Source organism: Taudactylus pleione, unplaced genomic scaffold, assembly GCF_031769625.1.
Source record: "Taudactylus pleione unplaced genomic scaffold, aTauple2 ptg000393l, whole genome shotgun sequence".
NCBI lineage: Eukaryota > Metazoa > Chordata > Amphibia > Anura > Myobatrachidae > Taudactylus > Taudactylus pleione.
In genome coordinates this window covers 5,348,420-5,354,874 of record NW_028284794.1, presented here as the reverse complement: position 1 = coordinate 5,354,874, position 6,455 = coordinate 5,348,420, and the positions used below count along the sequence as shown (strand labels likewise).

The 6,455-nt window shown below is 48.8% G+C and overlaps 1 non-coding gene across 1 annotated transcript; it reads right to left on the bottom strand.

The window, feature by feature from the left end:
• Positions 1-6,347: 6,347 nt before the first annotated feature.
• On the bottom strand, positions 6,348-6,455 carry LOC148507424 (U6 spliceosomal RNA). The gene has a single exon (XR_015869723.1). It is a non-coding gene; the product is annotated as a U6 spliceosomal RNA (small nuclear RNA).

Sequence of the window (6,455 nt, the reverse complement as noted above, 5' to 3'; positions counted from 1 at the left end):
AAGTACCACAATCCTGTTTTCGCCTTCATCCACTAGGGGACACTGGAGTTCAAGACAGTGGGGATGCCCCAAAGCCAACCTCCCGGGTGGGAAGCGCGGAGAACTTGCAGATCCTTTGGCAAAACCGAAAACCAGGATCGCCAAGAACCGTAGGCCCAATGGAAAGGCAAGATCAAGTGTCGCAGAGGAGACAATCAGAACTCCCTGCTAACAGCCACATAAATTCCACAACTTACAGCGTAATCTTAATGTAATAACGGCTAGCGAGAGAACACCCGCAGATGAAAACATCAAAAACCAGCGTAAGCTCAGCTGAAAACAGACCAAGCCCGAACCATAGTTGAACATAGGAAGCTGTATAAGTCGCAGACCCCAAGCACTGCTGGACAGAATACATATAGATATTAGGGGTGAGCGGGTTCGGATTTCTGAAATCCGAACCCCCCCGAGCCCCCCCGATCCGAGTCCGATCCGAGTCAGGCTCGACTTTTCCCGCCTGACTCGGATCTGAAATCGAGGCAAAACGTCATCATCCCGCCTTCCGAGTCTCGCGGGTTTTGGATCCTATATAAGGTACCCGCGTCGGCGCCATTTTCTCACTCGGCTGTGGACAGTGAAGAGGGAGGGTGGGAGTTAGGGCTGTGTAGTGTAGTGAGGGTGTAGTGCTGCTGTTGTCCACTACTTCAAAGTCCATAGGGGCTGGCTGTGTTGTGCTGTGCTGCTGTTGTTAATAGGGGCTGTGTCCACTACTTCAAAGTCCATAGGGGCTGGCTGGACTGTGTTGTGCAGTCAGTTCTCCATAGGGGCTGTGTCCACTCCAAAGTCCTGTGCAGTGTCCCAGTCCTAAAGGAGTGCTGTAGTGTTGTCCAGGGGGTGCTCTGTCCATCAGGGGTGCTCCCCCCAAGTGCTAAAAAAATAATATATTTTCTGTGTTTGTGAATTGTGTGCGCAGTAGCCGCACGTGCATCAACAAAGTAGTGCCAAGCGTGCGCCTGTGTCATAAGTAAAGGGCCGGCTGGCTTGACCGTTAAGGGTGCTGTAACCCCCGAAAGTACACTCCAGTCCAAACCAAAAAAAAAATTATTTTCTGTGTTTGTGAATTGTGTGCGCAGTAGCCGCACGTGCATCAACAAAGTAGTGCCAAGCGTGCGCCTGTGTCATAAGTAAAGGGCCGGCTGGCTTGACCGTTAAGGGTGCTGTAACCCCCGAAAGTACACTCCAGTCCAAACCAAAAAAAAAATTATCTTCTGTGTTTGTGAATTGTGTGCGCAGTAGCCGCACGTGCATCAACAAAGTAGTGCCAAGCGTGCGCCTGTGTCATAAGTAAAGGGCCGGCTGGCTTGACCGTTAAGGGTGCTGTAACCCCCGAAAGTACACTCCAGTCCAAACCAAAAAAAAAATTATTTTCTGTGTTTGTGAATTGTGTGCGCAGTAGCCGCACGTGCATCAACAAAGTAGTGCCAAGCGTGCGCCTGTGTCATAAGTAAAGGGCCGGCTGGCTTGACCGTTAAGGGTGCTGTAACCCCCGAAAGTACACTCCAGTCCAAACCTAAAAAAAAATTATTTTCTGTGTTTGTGAATTGTGTGCGCAGTAGCCGCACGTGCATCAACAAAGTAGTGCCAAGAGTGCGCCTGTGTCATAAGTAAAGGGCCGGCTGGCTTGACCGTTAAAGGGTGCTGTAACCCACAAAGTACACTCCAGTCCAAACCAAAAAAAAAATTATTTTCTGTGTTTAGCCGCACGTATATATCAAATCGATATAACATAAATGGAGGACCAAACTTTCTCCGATAAAAATAAAATAGAGAAAGATCAAGAACCACTTCCTCCTAGTGCTGAAGCTGCTGCCACTAGTCATGACATAGACGATAACATGCCATCAACGTCGTCTGCCAAGGCCGATGCCCAATGTCATAGTAGAGGGCACATACAATCCCAAATGGCAAAGTTCAGGAAAATGACCTTGAAAAAGACATTTAAATCAGCTGAAGAGAAACGTAAACTTGCCAATATGCCATTTACGACACGGAGTGGCAAGGAACGGCTAAGGTCGATCCCTAGTATGTTCATGACTAGTGGTTCAGCTTCACATGACGATGGAAGCACTCCTCCCACTAAAAAAATCAAAAGAGTTAAGCTGGCAAAAGCACAGCGAAGAACTGTGCTTTCTAAGAAGATATCACAAATCCCCAAGGAGAGTCCAAGTGTGGTGGTGGTTGCGATGCCTGACCTTCCCAGCACTGGACGGGAAGAGGTGGCTCTTTCCACCATTTGCACGCCCCCTGCAAGTGCTGAAAGGAGCACCCACAGTCCACTTGCTGATATGCAAATTGAAGATGTCACTGTTGAAGTACAACAGGATGAGGATACTGGTGTAGCTGGCGCTGAGGAGGAAGTTGGCGAGGAGGATTCTGATGGTGATGTGGTTTGTTTAAATCAGGCTCCGGGGGAGACAGTTGTTGTCCGTGGGATGAAAAAGCCCATCACGGTCATGCCTGGGCAGAAGACCAAACATTCCACCTCTTTGGTCTGGCAATATTTCTATCCAAATCCGGACAACAACTGTCTTGCCATATGTACCATATGTAAAGGTGAAATAAGTAGGGGTAGGGACGTCAACCACCTAGGAACATCCTCCCTTATACGGCACCTGCAGTGCGTTCATAAAAAGTTACTGTCAAGTTCAGAAACTTTGGCTCAGACCGTAAGCAGTCCAGGGACACCTAAATCCCGTTGTCCTGTTGTATCCAAGCGCCTGCAAACCACACCGTCAACTCCCTCCTCGTCAATTTCCTCCTTAGTCAGGATCGGAAGTAGTCCTGCAGGCCATATCACTGGCATGACTGACTCTCCTATCCGGGATTCCTCCGGAGGATCCTGCATTGCTACGCCTACTGCTGCCGCTGCTGCTGTTGCTGCTGCTGGGAGTCGTTCATCATCCCAGAGAGGAAGTAGGAACACCACTACTTTTACTAAACAATTGACCCTCCAACAGTCCTTAGCGAGGAGGATGAAGTACGACAGCAGTCATCCTGAAGCAAAACGTATAACTGAGGCCTTGACTGCTATGTTGGTGTTAGACGTGCGTCCGGTATCCGCCATTAGTGCAGTGGGATTTAGACAATTGATGGAGGTAGTGTGTCCCCGGTTCCAAATCCCGTCTAGATTCCACTTCACTAGGCAGGCGATACCGAGACTGTACAGAAACGTCAGAAAAAGTGTCCTCAGTGTCCTGAAAAATGCCGTTGTACACAATGTCCACTTAACCACGGACATGTGGACAAGTGGAACAGGGCAGACTAAGGACTATATGACTGTGACAGCCCACTGGGTAGATGTATCACCTTACGCAGCAACAGCAGCAGCGTCACCAGTAGCAGCATCTCAGAAACGCCAGCTCGTTACAAGGCAGGCTACGCTGTGTATCACCGGTTTCAGTAAGAGGCACACCGCCGACAACCTCTTAGAGAAACTGAGGGAAATCATCGCCCAGTGGCTTACCCCACTTAGACTCTCCTGGGGATTTGTGATATCTGACAACGCCACCAATATTGTGCGGGCATTACATCTGGGCAAATTCCAGCACGTCCCATGTTTTGCTCACACAATAAACTTGGTGGTGCAGAATTTTCTGAAAAGCGACAGGGGCGTGCAGGAGACGCTTTGGGTGGCCCGAAAAATTTCGGGCCACTTTCGCCATTCAGCGACTGCGTGCCGAAGACTGGAGCACCAGCAAACACTCTTGAACCTGCCCCGCCATCACCTGAAGCAAGAGGTTGTGACGCGGTGGAACTCAACCCTCTATATGCTTCAGAGGATGGAGGAGCAGCAAAAGGCCATACAAGCCTATACATCCACCTATGACATAGGCAAAGGAGGGGGTATGCACCTGACTCAAGCGCAGTGGAGAATGATTTCCGTGTTGTGCAAGGTTCTTCAGCCCTTCGAACTTGCCACACGTGAAGTCAGTTCAGACACTGCCAGCTTGAGTCAGGTCATTCCCCTCATCAGGCTTTTGCAGAAGCAGCTGGAGAAAGTGAAGGAGGAGCTAAGACGGAGCGATTCCGCTTGGCATGTGGGACTTGTGGATGAAGCCCTTCATTCGCTTTGCCAGGATTCCAGGGTGGTCAATCTGTTGAAATCAGACCACTGCATTTTGGCCACCGTGCTCGATCCTAGGTTTAAAGCCTATGTGGTGTCTCTCTTTCCGGCCGACACAAGCCTGCAGAGGTGCAAAGACCTGCTGGTGAACACACTGTCAGCTGAAGCGGAACGTGACACGTCAACGGCTCCTTCTTCATTTTCTCCCGCAACTGGGGCTGCCAGGAAAAAACTTAGGTATCCTAAGCAACCCGCTGGCGGTGATGCAGGGCAGGCAGGACCAAGTTTGGACATCTGGTCCGGACTGAAGGACCTGGCAACAATTTCTGACATGTCTACTGTCACTGCATATGATACTGTCACCATTGACAGAATGGTGGAGGATTACATCGGTGACAGCATCCAAGTAGGCATGTCAGACAGTCCATACCTGTACTGGCAGGAAAAAGAGGCAATTTGGAGGCCCCTGTACAAACTGGCTCTATTTTACCTGAGTTGCCCCCCCTCCAGTGTGTACTCCGAAAGAGTGTTTAGTGCAGCCGGGAACCTTGTCAGCGAAAGGCGTAGGAGGTTGCTTCCACAGAATGTGGAGAAGATGATGTTCATCAAAATGAATTATCAGCTTTTCCAGGGAGACCAGCCTCCAGAAGGTACAGAGGGACCTGTGGTGGTGGATTCAAGTGGGGACGAGTTAATACTTTGTGAGGATGAGGATGTACACACTGAAGAGGGTGAGGAATCGGTGGATGAGGAGGATGAGGATGACATCTTGCCTCTGTAGAGCCAGTTTGTGCAGGGACACATTAATTGCCAGCTTGTTTTGTGGGGGCCCAAACGAACCAATCATTTCAGCCACAGTTGTGTGGCAGACCCTGGCGCTGAAATGATTGATTTGTTAAAGTGTGCATGTCCTGTTTATACAACATAAGGGTGGGTGGGAGGGCCCAAGGACAATTCCATCTTGCACCTCTTTTTTTCTTTGCATTATGTACAGTTTGGGGCCTAGTTTTTCTAACTGCCATCCTGTCTGCCACTGCAGTGTCACTCCTAGATGGGTCACGTGTTTGTGCCGCCCACTCGTGTCGCTTAGCATAGTCATCCAGCTACCTCGGTGCAACCTTTTGGACATAAAAACACTATTGTGAGGTGTGAGGTGTTCAGAATAGACTGGAAATGAGTGGAAATTAAGGTTATTGAGGTTAATAATAGCATAGGAGCAGAAAAACCTACAAATTCTGTGATTTTAGCTGTTTTTATGCTTTTTTTCAAAAAAATACAGATCCAAAACACAAAACCCAGAACCCAAAACACGGAAGGGTGGTTTTGGCAAAACCAATCCAGATCCAAAACACGAAGAAAGATCCAGATCCAAAACCAAAACACGAAAAGTGGCCGGTGCACACCCCTAATAGATATACGTATAATAATACCAATCTACAGATTCAGAGCCGATCCTGTCCACAGACTCCTAAGAGTATACAGGAAGGCAAAAGTCAAGACCGAATAGTCGCCCTGGACCATTCTTGAGGCCCAACTACTACAACGCTGTCAACCAGCGGAAGGAAGTCACCACAAATAGAGATGCCACTGGGTATGAGGCAGAGGCAGAGGCAGCTATGAAAGGAATTGTGGTCTCAATTGTTTCAGATGGTCAGACAGCATTATAACCACTCTGAAACAGAGGGATCAAACAGCAACTGAAACCCCCGTACCCGACCACTGGCAGAGTGTCTGGCAGCCCACCAGTTGCCTGCCTATAAAGTCGTCACTACTGCTTGGGGCGGGTCTCAAACTCGTGTATGGGATGCCCCAGGCGGGGACTATAGGGCACACGCTCTGTGCCGGCCTGAAAAGAAAACCACAGCAACGACCCCAAACAGACAGACAGCGTCCATCATGATTGAAGTGCGTAGTCATTACAAACTGCTGGCCCGAACATAGTATGAAAACAACCCGGATTCCCTGGCAGTTAAAGAGCACGGATGCAACAGCCACCCAGGGAGAGCTACCAATTTATGGAAACATCCCATACAGCAAGGCTAGAGAACTAGGACAACCATAAAGGTACACATCAGATACCTGTCAGTGTGATAAAAATATCTAGAGATAGAGATACTGAACAGAAATCAAGCTCCCTGCGCAGAAAATAAAGACTGTCACACTGTAATATAAAGATGTGCCTTAGCCTATAGATGCGCTACAGTCTTTTATAACTCCAACAGATTCTAGTAGAATAAAGTTACAATTATGTATGGAACGCTTAACGAATTTGCGTGTCATCCTGGCGCAGGGGCCATGCAAATCTTCTCTGTATCGTTCCAATTTTTAGTATATGTGCTGCTGAAGCGAGCAC